Genomic DNA, 26,790 nt, shown 5'->3' with positions numbered 1-26,790 from the left:
TTGAGCTGTACACTGAGATTTGTGCATATTATTGTATGTACCTCACTATAGTTTTTGAAGAAAGTAGAGTGGCCTCAATTTAGAAACTGAAGATCAAAGTTTTAACCTACTCCATATTATCCTAGTCCAATACCCTTGACTAGACCATAGTGCCATGAAAAAAGCATGGCATAGTTGATAGCACAAATTTGCTATAGAACACTCCATAAACTGTTCTGCTCACTTGAATTGGAATATGTATGTATGGTTGATAAAGAAGGGTGTATAGTATAGAAAAGGGTATCAACTACCTAGAGCTACAAAGGAAATACATGTTTGACCTGATTGACAATGTCCTCATCTCCTATATGGCAACTGTCATTTGAGCCTCAAAATGGCCGTATGATACGAGAGGAACTGATTTCCCCAAGAATACACTAATTATCAGACTAGTGCTCTTTCTGCTACCAAGCTATATATGAGAAGGCACAGCGTAAAACTAAGTAATAAAAAAAGAGAGAAGTGATCCTTCCCTGTCTTTTGCATATGTCATCTGCTCTTGGCAACATTAAGAATAATTGTATTTTCTGCAAGCACAGTACCAGCTTCCTATATTGTTTTAGTAGTCCAGAAGCCAAGAGAATTTTATAAAAACCTCCAGTATTCAGATTGAAAATAAATATGTCAACAATAATTGTGAATGATTCTTTTATTTGGTCAATAAATTTTCTCCTAAAACTCAAATGCATCATCTTCCCCAAACCATCCCTTCTGAATCATTCTACAAGGTGATTTTCCTCATTGTTCTCTGATTCTAAATAAAGCAGCCCAGTATTGTCGGTTATTTTAGATTTTCCAAGATAACCCAAGCAAGTTTTTCACGTGTATCCCCACGTTTTTTGTGGCTTTTCCAGATCTGAGTCCCTTTCAAGTCTCTAGAGTCAGGGCATGTGAAACAGAAAAGGGCCGAAGAACGTGGGTGGTTCCAAGATCCCATAGCTACCGACTGTGCAACGTGGTCAGCCAAGCCACCTTGGTTGACCACATTTTCCTAATCCACAAAAAGTGTGGATTCGTGGGGATCATCTCTGAGACCTTTTCTATTTCTAAAGCTTTGCGTTACATTGTGAAGTACTGAGAAAAACTCTTGACATTTAGGACAAGTGATTAATGTGGCAACACACTTGGCTACTCTGAAGAGAGGTCTGAACCAGCTTTGGGTACAGAGCACGAAAGTGAGGTTTGATTGCTGACGGAGGGAAACAGCAACCATCCAGTTCAGTCCATTCAAGAATTCACGAGGCGGAGGTGGGCGGGGCAGTGGGGCCGGCGTTGACGACAGAAGGCTACTTCCGGCTGTAGTGCGCATGACGTCAGGGCGAGTCGGACCGGCCCAGCCACCGAGAAGCCGAGGAGGGAGGGCTCGCGAGAGTTCTGGGAGGCCGCCCCGAGATTCCGGCGCGGCCGCGGGTCCCACCTCCCGGGGGCGGGGCGAGGGCGGAGCGGGCAAAAGGGAGCGGACGGGCGGCGGGCCGGCTGCGGTGCGTGCGGAGGCTGAGCCGGCCGCGGGCGCGACCCGAGGCAGGTGAGTACGCGGGTGCCCCGCTCGGCGGCCGCGGCAGGGTCCCGGCTCGCCGCGCCAGCCCCGACTCTGCAAGCAGGACCTGGAGGGGAGCTTATGGATCTTCGGGGGTCCAGGGAAAGCTGGGCTGTTTCGCGGCTGGAAATGTCCCCGGTGCAGCTCCGGCGATGGCCTTGGCCCTCTTGTTCCCCGGGTGATGCCGGCCTCAGGAGTCCGGAGAGGTAGCCTCGAGCCCGGGGAGGAATCTCTGTCCTTCCCTGCCCCTTTCGCCTCCACTCCTTGGCCCCCCCAGCACCCCGCTCCCCGTGGCCGCCCGGGCTCCATAAACAATAACAGACGTCGCGGATCCTCTCCCGGTTTCCCCTGCCCTCCCGTCCCGTGCCCTCCGGCCGATGTCCCCAAGAGGGAGGATTCTAGGCATGGCTCTTACATTGTGGGCGCTGTTTGTGTACCATTCGTAAAAACGGATGCGTCAGATGGCTGGATATTTCTCTGACAGACACAGTGGAGCTGCCCAGCTCCCAGAAGCCACAGAAGGTTCAAACCCCGTCTCAGAATCAGTCCCTACGACCAGAACCGTAGATTCTTCTTTCCAACATCATTTTCTCCCGTCCCCCTTTTTCCATCTTTACTATCGGGGACAAATGAGTGGCGATAGGAGAGACCGCACCCGACTGAGTAGGAGACTTTTCACCTTTAAAAAGTTGCCAGGTTGTCAGCAAAAGAAAAACTTTTATTTTCAGAACGAGTGGCCTCCCGTTTTCTGAAACTACTTTTGTTTTGTGGGATCGCTTTTCAGATTGTAAGTTTAGAGGAAAGGCAGAAAAAGAAATGGGGCGGCGGAGGGAACAGCTGGTGGTGCTGGAAGTAGTGGCTTGTCTAAAAAGTGATGCTGTTCCTCACTTGATAAAATGCAGAACCAGCGCTCTTGTCTGTTTCATGTAACTTGTGTTAAGTTTTGACAAAAGGCAATTTGCTCAGAAAAGACCTGAGTATTAGCTTTATTGCTTCTCAAATCTGAGGAAACAGCCTTAAGTTTAAATTTATGCCTCCTGGTCCTAAGATGGGAATGAGACCTTGTCTTTGCGGGATGGGGACTTAACTTGAGGGCTCCCAACTTTAAGCCCAACTTTGTATATTCAGTGCAAATTTTTGAAAGGGCTTTGTCTCAGTAATAGATGTATAAAAAACCCTGGAAACCTCTTTGTGTTTGGCCTTTCTTTGTATGCCTCAGGATATATAAAACAATTAAGTTTATTATACTCTTCCCAATAGCTGAGAGGTATTGTATGTGAATTAGCCACTCTTGTGACTGTTTGAGGGGAGAGAAATTAGTCCAAAATATGATGTTAAATTATGATGACATTTGTTCATTGCAGAGGTTCATCAAAGTACTTATATGTGAAAAATCCTGATCTCAAAAGAAGTCCATGAGATTAACAGTTTTGGGGATTTGGTCTGGTCTGGCTTTGTATTCTTCTCCTTGTTAAGATGGCTGATGGTTTCCCATTTAGTTGGGTTGTTTTGAATGTGCAACTAATTGGGTATTAGTTTTTATATTCCTTTGAAAGGCCTTGCCTCTGGGGGATGAAAAATTAGATTTAGAAAAACCACATTAAATGGATGCAATTATTTAGCCTTTTGTTTTATGAGTTTGCTTTAAAATAAGTCAAAGAATAGAGACTGGAAATATTTGTGTGCAAATGAATAAGTGTCCTCAGCAGTTTTTATGCTGAAAAATTAATTTCAGAAGGTAGGACAGTATTAAAAACATAGGAAAAAATGGTACTTTGTAGACTATGGTAACAAAGATGAACTCAGCTCAGCCATTTGTCTGCAGAGAAGTTTTGTCCTTTCAAAGTAAGGGCAACAACATTGTGTTAGCAAAGTTGGATAACACTTTAGAAAGTGATTTCCTGGTGATCTCAGATAAGTTGGAGGCTTTTGTGTGTGTATGCATGGCACTTTTTTAAGAGGGAAAAGAGGGCACAAATCAAAACCAGAAAGACTTTATCTCAATGTCATGTTACAATGATTTTATTTTACATAAATACTGTAGGGTGAATCAGGCAAGCGTGCTGTCTTCTAGCATCCCCAGGATTACATTAAAATCAACAGATGGGCAAGTTGTGATTAGGTTAAATTTGACATATGCAGAAATGCTACTGTATTTTTATATTAAAAGCACCATGTGAATGAACTTTTGAAAACTTTTTTGAATGAGATCATGAAAGTAAGCTTTTAAAGCATAAAAAATTTTTTTTAATTTAAAAAGATATTCATGGTCAGTAGTTTCAAAATATTAAGAGAATCCTTTCCTGCCCCCACAGTCCCAATTTTTTAAGTCTTAAGAGAATATTTAGCAAGGTATGACCAGTACCTAAGCGGATTGGTTACATAAAGCTCCTGTCTCCAGGTAAAGATTTGCTAATTGACAGGGTAGTATTGCTCAGAACCTTTAGAGAGAAGGAAATGAAGGGCAACAGTGAGCATTTGCTGCCCAGGATTCAGATGAGTTGTGGTCTCTGTCTTCAAGTAGATACAATCTAATGGGAGGGAAACACACCCACATAACTATAATACACAGTGCATTTTGTGGAGAATCCAAGGAGGGAGGGATTAAATTCTACGAGACCAATTAAGGAAGGCTTTGAGTAGAAAGAGGCAATTTGCAGAGATGACTGGACACTAGTCATGATAATCATAATAAACACTTTACACAGTACCGCTTGATGCTAAGCCCTTTCATGTAGTCATTTAGCTGGGTGGAATCTTTACAACTACATATGGGGTAGTATTTTTTATTATCCCCATTTTGCAGATGGGGTAACTGAGGTACCAAGATCAGATAACTAGAAAATGGTAGAACAAGGTTTCCAACCCAGGCATTCTGGCTTATTCCTGTATCCCTGTGCTTAACCGCCATCCTTATATTCTTTTCCATTCTTGATGGTCTTTCTCAGGTCTGTAGTATCAAAGAATTAATTTGGGAAAATATATTCCTCTGGCAAATTGACCCAGGCAAATAAGTTGTTTTTACCATGTTAGATATTTAATGCATGTTTGGAAGTTGCTGTTGGTGCAAATTAAATGTAATGATTGAGTTGGACTGTTGATAAATTTTACTACCTAGTAGCATACCCAGAAGGATTTAGAAGTGAGAGAGGTCTTAACTGTATTAACTCCCTTTGCTTTATGGAATGTTTGAATCATTGTATATTTTGGCTTATAGTTTAAACAAATTATTTGGCACTGAGTATGAATTAAATTGTGAATTTGAAATTCAGTTAATGGTTGAATGTCAGTCTTAGCCCTTTTAGTTTTTATTTCCACAGACACCTAAATTTATAAAGCCTGAATCGGATTTGAATAGAGTATTGTACATGTGTAAAATGGGAGTTCAATTACTGATACTTTATGGTAGGGCAACTCTGAAACTCTTTGGGATTGTGCAATCAAAGGTGCTATTAAAATTCACTGTGCCTACTATAGGCCTACTCAATAAATCGTTCTTTATTGAATGAATTGGCCAACTTATTTTATTTATAAAGTTTAGGAATAGTTCACATCTGTTATTGGTTAAGTATTGCGATCACAATAAACTCAGTTGGATTTAAAGGGTCAGAAAAAATGTGTGTCTAGGCAGTGGTAGGGGCACTGTGTGTCCTTATCTGTCTGGCAAGATGCGGACCCCTCAGCCACTCCGGCGGTGCCCCCACTGACCTGACTCGGGGGGAGTAAGTAGAGCTCCAGAGGCGCAGTGTCTGTGAATGAATCTAAGAAGTGTTCTCTCCTTGTCTGAGTGGGGTGGGTTCTGCAAACCCCACGGTACAACAGCTGTGCTTGATGAGCTTGAAACCTAAGGGGAAAGGTAGCAGAACTAAAGCCAGGGTTTAAAGCCCATATGCTTATGTGGTTACAATAAGACAGAAGTGGCAAAAAAAATTTTTAAACAAAAACAAATTTTTTAAAGTTTTTTATATTTAAAATTTTTTACACAGCTTAAATTAGTAGTGATGGTATATTATTACCACTTCCCACCCCCTGACGAACAAAATTTTCAGGATCTTCAGCCTCTAATTTCATGGAGCTGCCTACAAGTCAACTCTGCTTTGTTATAAAACAGTACCATGTTCCACTAAATACAGGTTAGATTTTGAAAGCTTGTTCTTAGTATATAAAAAGGAGTGTGAGTCTATCAAAAGGAAATCAGACATACTCTGAAATCAGAAAAAATTTGGGGGCATCTTTTCCCATAACAGACTAGTTTTATCTACATAGAAAGTCCACTGAGACAGGTAGCCTCCCGCTTAGATGATCTCTGTACAGATCTTGGGGAAGACTCAGCAGTTACAGGGCATCTGGTGAGCTGACGATTCTCGATTATTTGCTGTCTCCGTGTCTCATTCAGGAGGAGATTCTTTTCTTCTTCTTAATTTTGGAATGCTTGTACTGCTTTTGCTATCACTGAATGTAATGGAGTTAATAATGTTTAACACATCAAAATCAACCCCAAAATAACAACTTCCCTAGAATCTTTATGGAAGATGGCAGAAATCTAAATGACTCTGCATGGTTGCTAATACCGCCTATTTTTGGCAAGCAGAGTTACTGTGCCTTTGCTACGGAGCCTAGCTGTCATTCGTTCTATGAAGATTTAGAAGATTGAAAGTTTGCAAACAGGGAACCTTCTGTACCCATCACTAAGCTTTTTTTGGGGTCTTGTTCTCTACTACACAGTCATCGCTGTTTTGCTTTTATGACTCGGCGATTTCGGCTGCGGTTCTCTAGATCCTTCAGCAATCCTGGAGACACAGTAAGTAATTTGTCTATTTAATATGAAAAATGCTTTATGTAACCCATGTTCCTCAAACTTTGTCTCACAGCAGTAATATATAGACTGAGCTCTCTGTAGATCATCTTTTCCTCTGACATGTTCTTGGCTCCTTTTTTCTTCCTGAATGTCACCAGTCAGGGTACAGCTCTAAATTTAATTTTATCAACAGCAGTTAACCATTTACGTATCACTTCCTATGTACCAGGCATAGTGCTAAATCCTTTATGTAAACATTATCTCATTTAATCCTCACAGCAGCCCTGTGAGTTATTCTCTCTCACTTGCAAATGAGGAAACTGGAGCCTAGCAAGGTGAAGTGACGGGGTGGAAATTGATCCCTAACATCCAGCTGTGCTTTCCCTTGCATTGCTCTATTTTATTTTAAAAACTTTCTTTGGTATTTAATTTGCCTCTTTCTTCCAGTCCCACCTGAGTTTTCTTTCTTCCCTTTCTTCCCTGCGTCCCTTTTCAGGAGTTATTTATAGTTTTGCATATCAAACAGATTCTCCTGGGAAAAGTATACAGAAATAACTTAGTTCCATTCATATTTCCTATAGATTGGGTGTTCTTGGTGAGAGCTTATTGTAAGAATACTACTAGTAACATGTGTGTATTTGTATGGTGCTTTAGAGTTTTAGAAAGCATTTTTACATTTTCTTACAATTCTCATTAGCAAATTTAAACTCAGGTATTTAGGTGAATGGCTGCTACAGACATTCGCTAAGGACTCTGCAAAATTAGTTGATGAGATACAGTTCTTGTAATTTTAATGCTGCTATAAATGATATAATCAAATGTTCTGATTTCAAGCATAAGAGCAAATAGGTATCATTATAACATAGCGTTTTCTTAAAAGGTGTTTAGTTTGCAGCTGAGCTTTTCTGGTTGAAACCGAAAAGTTGGTATTTTAGTTCTGTTTTAAAATAATTATGATGAAGGAATGGCGTGGAGGGAGAGCAGATATAGATTCAGTAGTGAAATGCAAGAATTGGGGATCCTAACAAGGACTTGATGGGGTATCTCATAGTATCATTGTTATAGGAAATTGGATGGAAACTTTAAAGAATGGATACACTGCCAAGTATTCACCTCTGGAAAGCTGTATTATTTGAGAGCTCAGAGAGCTTACTTAGTGATGCATTTTTGAGATACTGTGTCAGTACCTTGTTTTATTAAATTTAATTTTTGCGAAGCTATGTACATTTTAACTTAGTTAACCATTTGCCCATTGACTTGCCCCCGTTACGGAAATACCACACCACGTTTGCTCTTCCCAGTTTTTCTTATTTGTCAGCAGAGGTGGGTTGCCTGGTTTATGGCACTAGGGAGTTGCCTTTTGTTGTGTTTTTATAATAGGGACCCATTTCATTTGGACATAACTTTCAAATCTGGTTGAGGATAGTCTCTATATGTCCACTATTATCTAGCCAAGCAGAATAGACTTCTATTTTTGTGTCTAGAGTGGAAAAATTTCAGTTCTGAATTGCATGTATTTGACCCATTGATATTCCATTCCTGCCTGAGTGGCAAATCCTGAAGGAATCACAGACCCATAATGTTTTAGTGAGGTTCATTATCATAATTCAACGTTTATCAGCTATTTGCAGGGTGCTATACTAGGTACCATGGCAAATTTAGAGATGAGCAAAATATATTGCCCTTCCATTTAGAGAGGTTCAAGCCAGTAAGAGACATAATGTATGGGTACAAGTAACTGTAGTTCAAACAGAAAGTAATAAGTGATAGGGCGCTTGGGAGCAGAGGAAGGAGAGATTGCTTCTGTCTGGAGAGATAAGGAAGGCTTCCTACATAAAGTGAAATGTGAATCCACCACTTAAGAATGAAGGACACGCCAGGCAGAGGGGTTAGCGTGAGTTGGATGTATCTCTGTAACACCCGATAAATTGTATATTAATTATTTACTTCTCTCTATGTCCTCTTGGATTTGAGCCCATTTTACTTAAAGAACCGGTGTTTTTCAGTTTTTCATTCTCTGCATTATCAACTACTCAACCTAGGACATTTAATTTAAGTTGTACTTTTGGGAGATTACAGTGGCAGTAGTGTACGTGGAAAGGCTTCAAGGGAAGAGGGAACCGAAATGAGAGTGCCAGAGAAGAGACTAATTTAATCATCTGTAAGATAGATAATCATCTATAAGATCTGAACTAGGTGGGATTGGAAAGGAGAGACTTGGATGGCCCGGCATCGCCCCTTCATATTGTGACCAGGGGAGTTCTTTCACTCAGAAGCACCCACGAGGTACAGGCCGTGCACCAGGGGAAGCAGCGATGGAAGGACACGGGGCTCCCTCAGCAGGCAGGTGACTCCACAGCCACGCTCACGGGCACAGAAGTCACGGCAACGCACGTAGGTGCTCCTGGGAAGGAGCAGCGAGAGCAGCACCTGAGGGAAGGGGGCGCTTCCTGGGAGAATCAAAGCAGCCGTCCGGGGAGGAGGTTGTGTTTGAGCTTAGATTTGAAGGCTAAGTAAGTAGCAGGTTTTCAGGCCGACAAGCAGCAGGAGGGTACAGCCTAGAGACGCGAGAGACTGTTCAGGAGCCGCAGAGCCTCGATTATTTTAGTGCTGGGACACGCGCCTAGATAGGATGAATGAAATTGTCTTCATAAAACAACTTTTATTTGCCACGTTTTAAAATATTTATTTTATCCAACCTCAGCACCCTGAGCTCTTGTAAGGAAGTGTTCCTGTTGCCTCCGACGGCCTGGCTGGGGGTACCTGTGCTGTGCTTCCCACTCTCGGCTGGCAGGTGTCCTGCCAGTGATGAATTGCCTCTTTTGCCTCTTGCTTCCATTTGTGAAATCAAACAGAAAAGGTAATGATACCATTAGCCAGGGAGACAGAGAAAGGAATCCACTAAAACCTTTTCTTTGATGAATGCCCAGAGCAACTAGGATTGTCGTATAAAGAGAATGCAGCCTCAAAGCATAGCTTCAGGAGCACGTGATGGAGGGGATGGTGATAGGAGCATAATTATTTACTTTTCCCATGGAGTTTTATGCAACCCCTAAGAATTTTCCAGAACTATGATGTCTAGCGCTGAAGTCTTTTTGTTCTGGTAAATATCTGCCTCGATGTATTTTTTTTCATCTTCTCTACTCTGACCCTTACTATATTTTAATACCTTAGCATGGCTCTAAACTTCAAATGCGTCCCCCCATCCTGCATATCTTGATCATTCAGACACCTGCATCTGCAAGTCGTGGTCTGGGACTTCGTGCGTGTGTGGGATCCGTGTCAGACTTCTTGAGCAGGAAAGCACTCTAGGTTTCTTTTTCATTTTAGGTTTACTTTCTACAGCTGTTCATTTTTTTTCTATCCTCTGGTTTGGGCCACTGAAGCGGAATGTAGTTAAGCTGTTTTTGAGGACAACCAAAAAGTTAACTAGACGCCAGTAAGAACTATATCCACAGTATTTCTAGGCCAGCGGCTGGTAGCTGTGTTGGCATCTGTGTCCTTCGAGGTAACAGTAGTTTATGGGTGCTGCTCTGTCACGGTCACTTCCAGATGGGCTCGTCCTGCTCAGACCTCTCTTCTGCACTTGAGACTCCACTGCCGCTGTCTTTCCTAGGTCATCAGCACCGCGGTGTGTTCCCAGGTAGCTAGGATGCAGCTTGCCCAGAGCTGACTTGTCTCCTCCCGTCCCAGAACCTTTCTTACGCTCCTTCCCCCCTCCAGCGTGTGACAGTGCTCTCTGGTTGGTTGCTCGGTCGTCCTAGAAGCATCATTGACTCCTCCTCCTTGTTTATCACTCGCATCCTGTCTTCCTCCTTTTGGCCTCTTGAATTCTGCGTCTGTTTGCTCTTTCTCCAGTGTCAGTATCTTCATTCAGGCTCCAAATTACCGAAATACCCATCTCCCTGCTACCTGTCTTGCCCACTTCCAATCTCTCTTCCATGTGGCTGCCAGAAGGGTTCTCCTCACATATAAATCTGTTTAACCCCCACATTTAAACTTTCCAGTGACTTCTTACTAGCCTCGTCCAGACCCCTTAGCACGGCATGTTAGTCTGAGTCCCTCTTAAGAGGTGGTGCCTTTGTGGTTTTCTAGCCTGATCTTCCATTACTCCCTCCTACCTCTCCAGCTGTACCGAACCTCCAACTTTCTCTGACCATAGGTCTGCACACTGCGTCCTGGAATGCCCTTTCCCACAGTCCTTTGGGTCATTTCGGTGCCTTCTTGGGCATCTCCACTTTCAGGCCTTCCTTCCTTGGCCTCACACCTCCACAGGGTTTTGCTCTCCCACAGCGCCTTGGACATAGCTCTTTGCTGACCCATTTTATATCCTAAAGCACAATCATGGCCAACACTGTAGATACCATGTACCAAAACTTATTGAGCATTTACTGTGTGTAGATATGAAACAGTGTTAATTGGGAAGTTCTTCTGCAGCTTTCAGCTGGTTCTTATCACAGAATTAGAGGTGATTTCATATCATTGCAAGAGTGAAGATGGCTGTCTTCTATCTTGTCTGTTTCAGTCTCAGTATGTTCATTTAATTTGTTCAAATATGGATTCCAGACCTTTTACCTTCCTGGCCAGTATCCTTAATATGTGTATATTTTGTTAATTTTCTCTTTTAAAGTGTGTGGTCCAGTTTTAAATAAAATGGATTTATCAGAAAGAGAGGCAGGACTTCACCATTATGTAGTATCTGGATATGGACTGTCATATTTAAAGTACAGACATTTCTTTAACAGGTCCAGCAACATGGATTTCTTTCTGTATGTGCAGAAATAATCAGGATTATGGAAATTATATTTAGCATGTGACCAAGAGACTAATATAGAAAAATGCCACTTAATAAATGTATCACTCCAGCTGCGAGGAACATGGTAACTTGCATCATTTGGCCACCAGACTGTCACCGCAGTAGGACAGTCTGCACGGGAAGTCAGTCCTTCCCATCAGAGTGGGCCATCCTCACGGGGAGGGGTGCGAGGCCGTGTCAGCCTGATGGGGACTCTTCTTTGTAAGAATGCACCCGCCCAGCGCTGCTCTGCATATGGTCGGCCCGTTTTCACTCAAGTGTTAGGGGAACACAAGCAAAATCTTACTTGTTAAGCCCTGTTTCCCTCTCTGCCATGTTAATGTAACAGTCTTCTGATAACGTAGTCTTTTCTTTAGCATGAGGAAAACACAGTTGACAAGCTTTTAGCTTTCCTCATTCATATCCTCATCCTACCTCCCAGAACTATACTCTCCTCACTTGGGAGGCTCTTGGCTGTTTACAGATATTTTCAGTTACACCTTTTTTTGCTTTCGGGATGACTTGCGTTGATAGCTGCTTTCTACCACTCCGTTTGATTGATGCTGATGTGCCCCCAGAGGGCAACTTAATTTTCAGATTGTGGAGGTGTTTTGTTTTGTCCCTTTGTACTGAGTATAGGGTATTGTCAAGTATTGGGAGGTTCTCCAGGAATGAGCCGACCAGTACAGTGCAGACTGTGTCGCCTTCCCTGTTCCTGACCTTACATGTCTGTTAACTCAGCCTAAGATTAAGATTGCATACATTTTAAGGGCAGTCATTTCAGACTTTCATTTTGTGTCATGCTTTCTTCGACAAAAATCTGAGTTGTTATGTATATAGCAAATTTTCACAATTTATACTTAGCATTTGATTTTTTTAATCTAAATAAAATTCTTTGCCTTTTCTCTATTAAATTTCACTTGTCAAAAAGTTAATCTGTGTTAAAGTTGTTTGGATTCTGACTCTCCTGTCCCACTTTAGATTGTTCTGTCTAGGTTCTAGTCTTCCTCACATTTTGATAAAGATGTTATCAAAGCCGTATCTAGTTCTTTGGTAATATAATTGCCTACGCCTAGTGAGTCTTCCAGAACTTAACCGTGAATTACGAGTTCTGTTGCTTAATCAGTTAGTTATAAGCATATTTATTACTCAGCCAATTTTTCTTCATCTTTCTCTCCCCACTAAAAAGATTTGGAGAGTGGAGCTTGTTAAATACCTTTCAAAGAGTCACATAAATTATTTGTCCTGTAGAAGTAAACAAAATTAATAAAAATAAACAAAAGAAATAAAATTATTAGACAAGACTTGTGCCTCCTGAATCCATGCTGATTTTTAGTGGTCACCCATCTTTGTCTGTTTGAAAGGCATCTATCTGCTTTATTATTTGTTCTAGAATTTTCCTTGGTCTGGATGAGAAGCACAACAGTATTTTGTAATGCCCGTGTTCTTTTGTAATGTTTGTGTTCTTTCCTCATTTTGAAAGATTGGGCAATTTGTCTCCTGTCTTTCAGCAAAGCTTTCTGGTCTTCATGATTTATCAGAGTACTCCTGGCATTCAGTAAAATTCGTAGGCGGGCTTGTAATGTGCGAGCTGGTCAGCTGACCAAGTCAGAAGAGCTGCAGAGCATGGGGGTTCGCCCTTTCCCAGTCTGCGTCCTAGGCTTCAGCCCTGCAGAGCTGCCATGCCCCTTCTGCCTGTCATTCCAGGCTACGGCAAGAGGCAGCGCTCAAGTGTGAAGCGCACGCTGGATTGAGAGTTCCCCTCCGCAAGAAAGGACTTGTAGCGACCTCTCAAGGACATTGTACTACAGAATAAGTAAATGTAAGGTAGTATTCAAGTGACTTAAAAAAGCTAAAGTGGAGGTTTCCCTTTTTTTTGTCCTATGATATGTTAACTACACCATTTCCTTAACCAACTTACCCCCGCCTTTTGTAAATTTTCTCTTCCAAATATAAAATTCCACATTTTAATTGACTCAATACAAAAATGGGTAAATCAAAATACCTTCTTAAAAGGGAGAAAACAGAAATTTTGCTGGTAATTGTTAGGCTAAACATTCTAAAATGTTACATTTTCCGCAGAAGAAAAACTCATACAATCATTGAGCACTCACATTTTGCAGTACTTGTTAATTTTAGAGTGATACAGGTTAAATGTATTTGAAGTAGAGTCATAATAAAACAAAATATTTATTATTTATGAACTCTGTTTTAATATGTTTTGTGTTCATTCCATCCTGTATTTAGGAAAGGTCAAATAGTAAAAAACAATGTATAATGCATGCCCTTCAAGGGCTCTAAAGAACCTCATAAATGTGGACACTACAGCTGTACGTATGGAGGTATTTTTACCACACGTTGTTTACCGTCTTCTAACCAATAGCAGCGTGGCTCCTCTTGGTGAAGGAAGGCTCCACAAGGTTGGGTGACTAACTGCAGTGTCATCTTATGAATAAGCAGGACTCTGCTCAGGCCTTTTGTTTTGTTATGCAATTCTCTTTGACATTCAGTGCAGTCACAGCACTCTTTGAAGAGACCTAGTGCCTTTTCTCACAGAAATTGGAAGGTGTTAGAGATCCTCATTTTTATCCCCTGGAAGATACTTATAGAGCCCTAGGGAAGAACTATGTTTCTGTTTTCCCTGGAGTGGGGCACAGAGACCCTTTGTCATCACGACCGTATTATACCTAGTGGGCCTCCATAATAATGTGCTGATGTAGTCTCCTATTCTGTCCCTTAGGACGGTGCTTGACCTGCCCGAATCGCTACATACATGTTAAAGAGAGGCTGGGGTTGAAGTTGATTATTTCTTGCTGGATCAGTACAGTCAACAAGTATCGAGCACTTCCTGTGTGCTCTGCCAAATGCTGTGCTGAATACTAGAGAGGTTGGAATAAGGTATGGCTCTTATTCTCAAGGAATATGAAATTTAATAGATGACTAACATACATGACAGTAAATCCACCTCCACAAGAGTTATGGAATCAAATGCCTAACTGTGAGATTCATAAGAGCTAGACAAGTTCTAAAAAGTGAAACATAAATGACATTGGAGAAATCAAGAGAAGCTTTGTAGAAGAGGAAAAGTACATTAGGTTCTTTCCAGGTAGAGGGGAAAGGAAGGAGCATCGTTTAAGCTTAGACATTCTCAGCTCGGTGGTAAGGTTGGTTACGGTGTGTCTGTCGGCTGATGAAGGAGGAGACTGCGGAGTAATGGAAAATAACGTAGTTAGGGTGGAGCCAAATTATGGGGTTTAATAAAAGCCAGGAAGAGAGGTTTAGATTGGAACTGGTAGGAAGGAAAAGGCTCGAAAAGGTTTTGAGCCAAGGAATGGCCGTGATTGGAGGTGGGAGAGCAGGCCTCCCGGAATCCCCACCGGAGGCCGAGGCTGCTGTGCGGTCAGCGCCTGGGCCCGTCCCGTGATGGCCGTGGGGACGAGGGGGAGGCGGGTGGGAGAGTGCTGATGACAGGCTTCATTAGTGCACTTACAGTGGGAAAGGGAGAGGACTTAAGGCCGTTTTCCAAGCTTTCTGATTGGGAGAAAGGTTAGTGCCATGGACACAAATAGGGTTGCTAAAAGATTGGCTGTGGGGGAAGAGTTATGCATTTACTTTTGGATATAATTAAATATAACTTACCTATTATAAGACATTTAAGTTGAAATGTTCAGCAGACAGCTGGAAACCTGAGACTGAAGGCTGAATGAAAAGATAGAGGGTGTTACTCATTCTTGTAGAGTATTGCTTAAAGGCAGGGGGAAGGCTGAGCTCTCCTGAGAGTTCAAAGACAGGTTCAAGGATCTGCATTTACGGATAGTTTCTAATAGATAAACCCAAACTGATCCTAGTATTGTGTTGATTGAGATTAACAGTCATTTTTTTCCTTGGTGATAAATGCCATTTTAGGAAGTTAGAAAATTCAAAAAGATATCAAGGAAAAAAATAAATTGTTAACAGCACTTTGGTGACTTTCTTCCTAGTCTTTTTTTTATGCATATAAATGGATAGGGAATTTTTACATATATGTATGTGTATGTGTCTGACACATACATGTACATATGACCATGCACTACATACACTTACGCAGCTTGTGTTTGTCATTTAACATTGTATCACGGTGATTTTCCCATGTCATGAATTACTGCTTTAAACTACTATTCTTAAAGAACTGCATTTTTTTCTTCATCTGAAATTATCATTATTTAATCACAGCTCTGTTGTTGAACGTTTAGATTGTTTCCACAAATTTTTGCTCTTATTAATATTACAAAAACTTCTGTGAAATATATACTCTTCAGCTGTCACTTCAATATGAGCTTTCTGAAAGCAGAGACTTCTGTATCCCTAGCACTTAGGAGAGTATCTGGACAAAGTAGGTTACTTAGTTAAAAAAGCGATTATTGACAGAGTGAAAGAAGGCCATTATGTACTCAGTTCCTCTTCCTTGATTGTGATTCCATGTATACTCAGGGCACCTTCTGATCATGACTTGGCTGTCCACCTAAGTCTGGCTATAATGAAACTAAGTGGCCGTGTACAGCTATCAGCAGGCATTCATGCTTCTGTCACAGGTATATTTGTCATGCTGTATTAATGTATTTGTATTCTGATTTCTCTGGAAGCTTGAGTAATTTTTGTTTGCTTCTAAAAGATGGAGCTACTATATTGATGCTAATAAAAATCAAGTTTCTAAACCTGTAAGGCTGCAGACTGAGCCTGGGTTGTGGCAAATGACCAAGGTAATGAATGCCACTCTGTCAGCAGCCCTCTGAAGAAGACAGTCTGCTGCCTTTTTACACTCTAGAAACTCGTGGCAGTACCATGCTTCCAGCTTGAATCCCTGTGGTGCCCTCCAAAGACAGATGTTTGACTCTTTTCAAATAATATCTTAACATAGTTGAGATACAAAGACATTGTATCTGGGAACTTCCTCCTTAAAAATACATCTCATTACCACCCAGAACTTAGTTTCCAAGAGGAGTGAGGGTGTGCACAAGTTTATGACAGCAGTCTCGTCCTAAAGACATTTAAAGTAAATGTGCTATGTTTATATTTTCTTTTGGAGAGCATTATATGTACAATCTTATTTACCAACAGTAATAAAAGCACATTATAAAGAATTTTCAGATCTAGTTCACAGATACATTGTACCTAGGACACCTTTAGTAGAAAATTAGAGAATTTCTGATTTTATTAGGGAAGGACTAATGGAAAAACTTAACTAAGAGATCTGATTTGAAACAGATTTTTTTTTTTTTTTGCTGGAGACTTCTAATGAACTCTACCTAATCAAATAAGACACTCTGTTAGTCTACATGACACTAAAAGCTGTAGAAATGTTTCTTTATATTCCATCTACATCTTTTCTGTTGTATGCTATTGCTTACATCATGGCTTACCCCCAGGGGAATCATAATAAAGCTGTGCTTGTTTATACAACACACAGAACAATTGTTCATTTAGTTCCTAAAGGGTTCTATTTGGTTATGGGTTTTTGATCCCAATTCTTTAGAGTTTGGTTTAGACAGATCAGCTAATGAAGACTTAGATATGTAAGTATCTTTTAACTCGAGTATCTCTCTCCTGCTCTGAACTCAGTTTTGGGGGCAATATTCTATTAGTATTGGCTCTGTGTTGTAAAAAGTTTCCCAATTTGTGTTATATGAAACACCAGTCCTAAAAGAATCACTGTGTAACTCACCATGTTAAAAGATTCCAGAGTCAAAGAGTTTGGGAAATTGTGTTCCTTCCTTAGGAGATTTACATGTTTAACTCATTATTCCCCAAATTTATTTCACCCCTAGAATTCATTTTTCCTCATGTGTCTAAGAAAATATGTTCTGTAGAATACATTTGGACAAATGATACTTTTTATCATTGCTCTTTTTCCTGCTTGTGAATTAGTTTGGCTCAGTTTTTAAATATCAGAATTTTGTTGTACCTAGGATAACAAAATTGTTGCAAGTTTTAGTTTTTCTTATGTTCTTTATCCTAAAATAGTTACTTTCCTAGTCTGACATGGCTACACTGTTTCAATGATGAATTCAGTATGTAGACTTGCCCAAACTCATCCAAAAGGAGATGTGAAATTTTTTTTTCATTGAACTGTGTCACATAATAAGAGTATAAAATTTATCTCTACAGTGTAAGGAAAATAATGAACAGACATCAAAGTGTCTTTTACAGAGGTTAAGAAAAAACTTTACCAATATCCGAGAAACTACCAGTTAATCAGAAGTTAACAGTATGATTGTCATGTTAACATCAGTGATGGGTGGAAATGATAATAATAGTGTGTTCAAATTGATCACTTACCATGTATCAAACACTGTTCTAAATGTATTACATGTATTAACTCACAAGAATCCCTTGCATCAATGAGAAAACCAAAGCTCAGACGGATGAATATTTTATGTATAAAAAAGTAACACTGCCAGCAAGAGTGGAATAAGGGGGTCAAGGTCTGACAGTCTAGTTGCAGAATCTTAGAAGGAAATGCATAAGATATTTATCAACTTGGTATCTGAAGAAGCAGTGATTCATTTTTAGTTTTAAGAGAAGAATTTACCTAAACTCTGTTTTGTTTTTTAATGTAATGGTGAAAGAAAGGGAAACACCTCTTGAGTTTGGTAGGGGGGATCGAGGACTTTCAAGGTAAGGCCAGGGCTTGGAGCTGGCATTGCTTGGGGTGTCAGGCATCCGTGATGAGCAGTTTTGCATCTTTGTGAGTAAATGATGGCCTGCAAGAATTCAGCAAATTAATAGCCCTTAGTTCAATCCCCCCTATGCCATATTCAGATGTTTGGAGAGTGGTTGGTAGAGAATGGTTTTAAAAATACCTCACGGCTCCATCAGATTTTTGAGCTTGGCTAGTGAACTATCCAGCAGAGACCTCCTAAAGAACCGCAGTGTAGGAGCTCTTATACAGCTGTTTGGTAAATAGCTAAACATACTTGAAAAGTGTTCACTCATAAAGGTAGGTTAAGAGAAATTTCCTCCTCATAACCTTTATTTGAGATTGAAAACATTCTCATTGGTCCACAAAGCAGTTCCCTTTAGGTTGCTATTACTGCTTTGGCTGTTGGCAATTTTCAGATGTAGTTTTCACTCAGCTGTGGTTTCTTTATTCATTTAGCTGTGTGAGTTAAGGTCAATGCATGTACTCTAAAAATTATAGGGCTAAATGACTAAGAAAAAATGAAACAAGTTACAGCTTCTTGCCCATTCTGTTTTGAATAGAATTAGCAGAGTTGGGGTGACCGTGTATAGGAAAGGTAGCCCTGAGGTGACCCACTGTAGGATATTACGCTGATGACTCAGCTAGGGTGTGGAACTTCATGGAAAAGTTTTAAAACATTGCTATGGGATTTAAAGATTATGCTTTTTCCTCTCTTGCTTCCCCCTTAAGGAAGGAGCATGAAGGTACCTCTCTTCCCTCCCTTGTATGGTCATAATAAAGGGTTGCAAATTAATTAGCTGCATTCAAGACATCACACAGATTGAATTCCATATTTGTCTTGGAGGGAAGTACAGACTTCTGTTTGGGGTGATTGAATCCTGCTTTGTGAGACTGGGTGCAACTTCCTTGTATTCAAGGCCAGGATCATCTTGTCAGCAGCCAAATGCCGTATGAGATGTAAGTCACTTAGAAATGTGGTTTGTTTTAAATGTTTGTACCCCCTTTCATCCCCCCACCCAACCCTCCTGCCCCACAGTGTTTCAGAGAAATACTGCACCTGCTTGCTGCTTGGCAGTAGGATTTATTGTAGGCATTGTTTTCTCTGTGGGTTGGGGACAGAAAGTTGCTCTTTAACCTTTTCCCAAGTCTTTGATAAGTACTGAAAACTGGCAGTTGAATGTGGTCCATAAAAGAAACACATAAATAAATATTGGGAAAACAAATAATGCACACAGAAATCTGAAAAGCATTATTTTCTAAATTAGCTCTATGATTTGAGTTAAAGGTGGCCTTGATGTGTCAGAAAGAAACTTTACTGACTTTTTTTTGAACCTTATGACCTTTATTCTATGTTGACAAAGCCATTTGTGTTTGACTTTTTTTTGTAAACAAGGGTGGGGATTTTATACTTTGCTGATTCCCGTGGGGTGGTTATGACCTGTTTCAAGAACAGATCCAGTATTAGAGGTAGAATGGTAGAGGCCCTGAACGAGTTGCCTAATGCTGTAGCTTAATGCTGGCCCCATTTCTAAGTGTGTGACCTTAAGCGGCTCTTGTCAACTTGCTGAGCTTAGCTTTTTCACGTTTAAAAGAGAGGTAATACCTGCTCACTTACTTCAGTGGTTTGGAGAGGCAGTGCTGTATAGTGTCAAAGAGTTCTGGGCTCCTGAGTTTGATAGGCTTGTTTGGGTTGTATAACATCAGATAAGGTCCGTATCTTCTCTTGAGCCCCATTTTTTCCTACTACAAAATGGCAGAACTTTAAGTATCATTTCTTAGGATTATGTAAGTATCAAAATCAAATGAGGTAAACTTCTAGAAATTTACCTGAAGAAAACAAAATCCCTGATTTAAAAAGATATCTGTACCCCTATGTTATAGCCACTTTACTTACAGTAGCCAAGATATGGAAGCAACCAAAGAGTCATTGATAGATGAATGGGTAGAGGAGTTGTGGTACATATACACAATGGAATATTCAGTCATAAAAAAGAAAGAAATCCTGCCATTTGCAACAACAGATGGAGCTAGAGGGTATTATGCTCAGTGAAAAAAGGCAGGAGGAGAAAGACAAATACCATATGACTTCACTTATTTGTGGAATAAAAAAACAAAACTCAACTAAATGAACCAAACAACAGTTGGCTCAGAGACACTGAGAGGTGATTCCTGGGTGGGTGAGTGGGTGGAGAGGGCAAGGGGTGTAAAGGGTCACAAAATTCTCAGTCATAATATAACTTGGTTGCGGGGATGGTAGGACAGCTTGGAGAACATAGCTAGTATTTCTGTAACATTATTAAAAAAATCTTCAAGTTAATGGGATCTTCACAACTCCTGAAGTATGTAGATAACTATATATAGATGATTTATTTCACTTCTAAAGATGTACAAGCCACCAAATTATCCCAGTTTCACTTAATACAAGCTGTAGGATGTGAAGTGATGTTTTGATTTACAATGTTTCCTATTAGAAAAAGAGTTCTGAGGCTTGTGTGTGGAGACTGTACATACCCTGCTTAAAGTTCTAATAATTACCTTTAAAAAGTATAAACAGCATAATAGGACTGAGAGGAACCTCAGAGAGTTAAATAGTATTAATTCCTTATTTTAGTGAAACTGCCTTAAAATGAACCACAGGTAAGTTTTCTACTCATTTTCAAAGAAAATACCCTTCCCATGTAATGCTTCCTGACATGTCCAATTGGTCGAGAAGTTTCTGAGATATCTTGTCTTGCATTATCTAATAATGATTCCAAAATTAAGTAATAGTAGAGTTTGCACATGATTTACATTTTTTAAAAAAAAAGGTTCCATCAAAACAGCAGCGGAATTACAGAATCCAAAAATGGACTAACAGGTACCAAAGAGAAAGGAACTGGGAAGGATGGGTGGGCAGGGAGGGATAAGGTGGGGGAAGAAGAAAGGGGGTATTAAGATTAACATGCATGGTGGGGAGGGAGAAAGGGGAGGGCTGTACAACACAGAGAGGACAAGTAGTGATTCTACAACATTTTGCTATGCTGATAGACAGTGACTCTAATGTGGTTTTTAGGGGGGACTTGGTATAGGGGAGAGCATAGTAAACATAGTATTCTTCATGTAAGTGTAGATTAAAGATTAAAAAAAAAGAAAAAAAGAAAAGGGATTACTCCTTGATGGGATAAAACTATTGGTAAATCAAAGATTAACGCATGCTTTAAATATCCTTAATTTTGATCACTTAAAGGGTGTCAGATGATCGGCTATGGAGGTACTCTTTTCTGATAATATTCCTTTCTCTTAATAAAAAAAAACTAAAAAATTAAAAAAAAGCAGTTCCTGTGTGCTGACCTCCAATGAGTTCTGCACAGTGGTATAGAGGGCATGTCAAAGTGTGGGCAAAGGGTCTGTTTGTTTTTATGCAGAAGATCAAGGCCTAGCTTGGCTACCCAGAAAATGAACTAAGATACGATATGAGGAGGAGCTTCCGGCATCAGCACTCTCTGGAGGACTCGTGCCGGGGGATGATCATCAAAAAGCCTCCACAGGGATCTGGGCGATGCTGCGGTTGTGGCTGCGTCCACCCCACCGTTTCCTGGACTTGCCATAGGAATGAGGAGGGAGATGTCTAGGCGGGCATGTGCATACAGTGAGACAACGAATTTGAGTGGATCTGTACTGTTGGAACTCAACCAGGAGTTGGGAGGGGTGCAAGTTGTAGCGCTCCAAAATCTTATGACTATAGACTATCTACGGTTAAAAGAACATATGGGATGTGAACAGATCCCAGAAATGGGCTGCTTTAATTTGTCTGATTTCTCTCAGACTGTTCAAGTACAGTTGGACAGTATCCATCATATCATAGACAAATTCTCACAAATGCCTAGGGTGCCTAACTGGTTTTCTTGGCTTCACTGGAGATGGCTGGTAATTATAGATTTGCTTAGTTTATGTCACCGTATTCCTATTATGTTAATATGTGTGCGCAAGTTAGTTAGTAGTTTAAAACCTATACATGCTTAAGGTACTCTACAAGAAGATATGGCAAAGAAATAATCAATCCTCCCATGTTTTCTTCCATCTGCTACCTCTATAGCTTTTCTTCTTCCTTCCTAATTACAACCCTTAAATAGAATTCGTGCCTCATATCGAATTTACCGAGCATCATAATTCCTCCAGGTGGTAAAGATGCCTCGAGACAAGTGCTGGGCATAGAAGCCACAGGGCATAAATCTGCAAAGAAGTAAAAAGCTAACCTTTTCAAACAATATGGCTTCTCTCTCACTTACCAACTTTACATCTCCCTGTATGGCCCCAGAAGATGACTGGTTAGCCAGAGACGGGTAAGATTCTTCAAGGGAGGAACAACCTAAGACAGGCACAGTTGCAGGGGGGCCATCAGGTGAGAAATTAGGGATCAACAGTGGTGCAGCTTAGAACTTCACCCCCCCCCTTGTTTTGAGAGAAATCTGCATCCGTGAATGTTTTAATGCCCTTGTCTAGCTTGGATTAACACATAGTCTACAGGCACACACCTGATCATCTACAATTGCTCTCTTATAACACTAAACTGTTTTCTACCTTTATCTTGCATCTACCTACCACTTCAGCAGTTTATTAAAAATAAAAATAATAATAAAGGGAGAAATGTGGGATCCATCTATAAATCAAGTATAAAAATCAAACGAATATTCATATTTGACCTGATTGCTTATAGTTCATAATGCGTGATCAAAACCGAAAGTTTCTGTGATGATTGCCCTTGCACTGTTCACCATGTAAGAACTTATTCACTGCGTAAGAATTTGTTCACCATGTAAGAACTTGTTCGTTATGCTTCAGAAGATTGGAGACTGACGAGAACTAGGCTTGAGATGGACTAATGGTTGTGCATTGAGCATTGACTCCCCTATACAGAATTTTATTGTTGTTAACAACCATTTGATCAATAAATATGAGAGATGCCCTCTCAAAAAAATAAATAAATAAAAATAAAAATAAAAATAAATTTTAAAAAAAAGGTTCCATCCCAATTCATCCCAACTAATATTCCCAGCCAAGTTTAACATTATTTATTTCTTTATTTTTACTGCTTGGAAGGAGATAACAGTGCCCATCCTGTTTGTTCAACTCAAAAAAATTCTTTTTTCCTTTTAAATAAATCTAGTGCTGGTAAAAATTTCTGACTCAGTAAAGTTGGAAGGAGCTACCTCGATCCACAAATAGATGAGCCCACATACTAGGTCTTCTGAGTGAACTAGAAAATTTCCATGTTGTCAGGAAACTAGGTGGAGTTTTTGTGTATCCAAGTTCTGTGGCAGAGGGACTTTTTAGGTTGAATATAGGGGAGTAGGCTCAGGTTCTGGTACTAAATAGCCCTCAAGCCACAAGGTATTTGGGGATTTCCCGCTGGGTTAACCTAGTGCTGGCCACAATCGGCACATCATCTGGAGGGACTGCTGCAGGAACAATGAGAGGTGCTTGCTTATAGGATCTCTGCCTTTTAATTAGGATGTTGTAAGTTTGGCTCAGTCTTTATTTATAAACCAGGTTGAGATCATGACTGTTTTTCTTCACATTGGCTTCTAAGAGCTGTCATTAAATTTTGATTTCCACCAGGCATTCAGTTAAGCTAGAGCTGAACTACCCAACTTACTAGTTTTACTGGGGATTGCAACCCACACTTGATTTTTCCCTGTTCTAAAGCTGTGCTTATATCAGAAAGGCTTGCTTCTCAAAGGCACTAATTGTCTTTCTGGGTTAGTCTGGCTCTCTTCAACAGTATTCTAGGGTCTTAGGGTACTTGTGGCGTCCCTCTCACTCTCTGGGTCTCTTTCTGCTAGCAGAGCATCTCATGTGTAACGTGCTAATGATGCCACTAAGATCAGCCTTACCTGAAACCAGTGGAACTATTAGTTTAGCTGGTTTCTTCTTTCTATCTTTGGTCATTTGGGCACCCTAACTGTCTTTCAAACACCACCTAATAGGTTTGTTGAATATCTTACTTTGTTTTATTCAATAACAGACACTATGAGTTTGGATGTACCTTTTTAAAAGGGACTTTCAAAACCTTAACCTTCAATTTGGATCTCGGTCCCCCAAGGGGCAGAAATACCTTGGCAAAGAACTGAAATCAAAATGTTAATTTTAAGCCTCTGACTGAGGTTCATTGATTCAAACCATTTTTTCCTTTTTTCAAAAAGATGACACCTAATCAAAATCCCAACAATATTTTTAATTGAATTTCACAAACAGATTCTAAAATTTATGTGGAAGAGTGTAAAAAATTATGGGTAGAAACAAAGGAAAAGGGGGAGAGGCTTTTCCAACCAGATGTCAAAATACATGTTACAGCTCTGAAAATAAAATAGTTTGGTTTAGGTGTAACAATAGATAAATAACTAGATATGAAAGAGATGAGGAAAATAACAGTTAAGTATGGGCCTTGATGCTTTCAGGCGCAAAGTGCTCTCGGTACAGGGAGGCGACCCCACTGGAGAATGAAGGGCAGGAGAGAGACGGTGGAGCTGCCCAGGCCGGGAGCGTGGGCTCTGGCGCGGCAGGGAGCGCTGCACTCACCAGGGTGTCTTTGGGGTGGCGGCCTGCCTTCCTCCTCCATAAATCTGGGAAGCATCTCCTTCACAGGACCGTGAAGATGAAAGAATGCCACACATGCGAAACACTGAACACATAAACACACGAGTGTTTGATAAAGGTTACCTATGGTTTTAGTTTTATTAACAAAGACCTTTAAAAGCCCTGGGAAGTGTTTCTGTTTTATAATTTCTCAAGTAAGTACTAGACATGAAGATTTCAGAAAGGCAACTTTATTTTCAAATCAGTTTCACTTGAGGGAGACAAGCAATTCTTCTCTTAGCAAAATGGCCTGAAAAGTTAAGAACTTGGGATGATGCATGAAGAGTATCAAAGAAAATCAGTACTGATTTCAGCTACCTTTTCTTATTTACAGTGAGAATTTGAGCAATTTAATTGCTATAGTGAAGTTCTAAATTCTTACAGAATTAAGAAAAAGAAATGGGTTTGAATTTCAGTAGGAGAGATTTAGGTTAGATGTAAGAACTTTCCTATTGTAAGGCTGCCGAGCAGATAAGAGGGACTCCTTTGTCACCACTAGGAAACCTTTCTGGCCTTCTGAGGTTATTGCAGGGCTCCTGGGAACCCGTCTAGAAGCAGCTTTAACCTGGACTTCAGCGCCACTCCGCGTGGGTTAATCCTCCTGCTCATACAATGGAGCATTCTGATACACTCCCCCTGTTTGGATAAGTAAATGAGGACACTACAGCATAGACAATATGTATTTCAAATAATCTGTAAAATAATTGCTGTGGTTCCCAGAAGAGATTATAAAACTCTTTAAACAGTTTATAGTGCTGTTTGGACAAGAAGGCAAATTGAGTGGGAGGAAGGTTAACAGTTGTGTTTCTGATACAATGAGTGAGTTGATTCTTTTGAGTTTCTTTAAAATCAGGAATTACATAGTTATTTAAGATTTATCAAGAATAAGAAAGGTGATCATGTAAGAAAAGAGCAGTAATTCTCTTGAGTTGTCTTTAGGAAGTTAACAGATTTATTTTTGGCTTCAGCTTTGTTTAACTAATTGAGTCTGGTCATAAAGGGTAGGCGTGTTGTTAGAACAATAGAACAATAGCCCTGGAGTCAGACAGTGTTCAAATCCCAGGTCTGCCACTTTCTAGTTGAGAAGCCTCTGGCAAGCAGCTAACCTCTTTGGGCCTCACTTTCTCTTTTATAAAGTGGAGAAGTAGTCCCTACCTCATTCAGCTGTTGTGAGCATTAAGTGAGGTAACGCCACAGGACTGTCTGGCGCAGAGAAGGTGCTGCGCGTGGTAGCGACGCTGATGACAGTGATGGTCCTGACAATGATAAGGGCGCTTCCTTCTTCCCAGGGAATCATTATTTAAGCTGGGAAGTTATTTAAGCTAAAGAGTAAATAGGCATTACTTAAAAAAGGAAATTACATATGCTAGTCCAAGCAAATAGGGTCCAAACAGTATTCAGATGTCACATCTGAATAACAGAAACTCTTACTTAGTTTGGAAAATTCTTTCTTCTTACATTCTCAACCTTTGAGTTGTATGTCAGTAGTTTTGATTTCATCTTACTGATTTAAAGGAAAGTGCCCTACTTTTAATGTAATAACTATAGTTCCTGTATGAACTAAAGCATAGTATGATTTTTTCTTATGTTGCATAAATTGATATCATTTAAATTATTGGCATTATGGTACGATTTAAACTATTTACAATAGCTAAAAATGGGCTGTGATAATTATACTGTTCAAATACAGTCTGAATCTCTTGAAGAATGAATTTTTCAACACAGAACTTAGCTTATGAAATAAGAAATAATTACTTAAAATATATGAAAATATGCATAACTCATTTTAGTCCAAGAAATGCATAAGCAAAATTAAGATGCTCTTAAACCTCTCAGATTGGGAGAAATGGAAAAGATGGCCAGTGCTCAGTGTTGGTTCTCATGTAACTGTGGATGGTCAATTGGCACTCTCTCTCTGGAAAGCAGTTTTGCAGTATATAAACATTTTAAATGTGAGTAGTCTTTGATTGCATGCACGGTCTGTGATCTAATATGTTCACTGCAGCATTGCCAAACATTCCCCTAAAAAATGGAAGCCATCTGAACATCCGTTAGTGGACACTGGTTTAAAATAGTGGCCCTGTAGAAAATGGAGTGTGCCAGGGCACTTAGTTTCAGAGGGACCTAAGTTCAAATCCTGGTTCCACTGTGGTTAGCTATATGATACTGGGCAAGTTACTTATCCAGCTAAGTCACTTAGCTCTTCTCTAAATAGGAATAGTAATGCCACACTTTTTAGGGTTTGTATAAGGATTAAGTGAGATGATACATGTAAAGCACAATGTCTAGCACAAAACAGTTCACTAATATGTTAGAAAATATTATTA

The 26,790-nt window shown here is 40.2% G+C and overlaps 1 protein-coding gene across 4 annotated transcripts in view; it reads left to right on the top strand.

Annotated features, from left to right (window-relative positions):
- The first annotated feature begins 1,422 nt into the window (after positions 1-1,422).
- The window catches only part of STK38L (serine/threonine kinase 38 like), a 69,524-nt gene continuing 44,156 nt past the window's right edge, over positions 1,423-26,790 (top strand). For 3 of the 4 annotated variants that reach the window (XM_037020345.2, XM_037020346.2, XM_037020342.2), the window contains exons 1-2: positions 1,423-1,564; positions 6,302-6,377. The gene's annotated coding sequence lies outside the window, so the exon portion shown is untranslated. The remainder of the gene's footprint in view (positions 1,565-6,301; positions 6,378-26,790) is intronic. The other variant, XM_037020347.2, reaches the window with a different exon arrangement.

Source organism: Manis javanica, chromosome 15, assembly GCF_040802235.1.
Source record: "Manis javanica isolate MJ-LG chromosome 15, MJ_LKY, whole genome shotgun sequence".
NCBI classification, from domain to species: Eukaryota; Metazoa; Chordata; class Mammalia; order Pholidota; family Manidae; genus Manis; species Manis javanica.
Note: the sequence above shows the minus strand (reverse complement) of the source record. Positions and strands in the feature narration are given on the sequence as shown.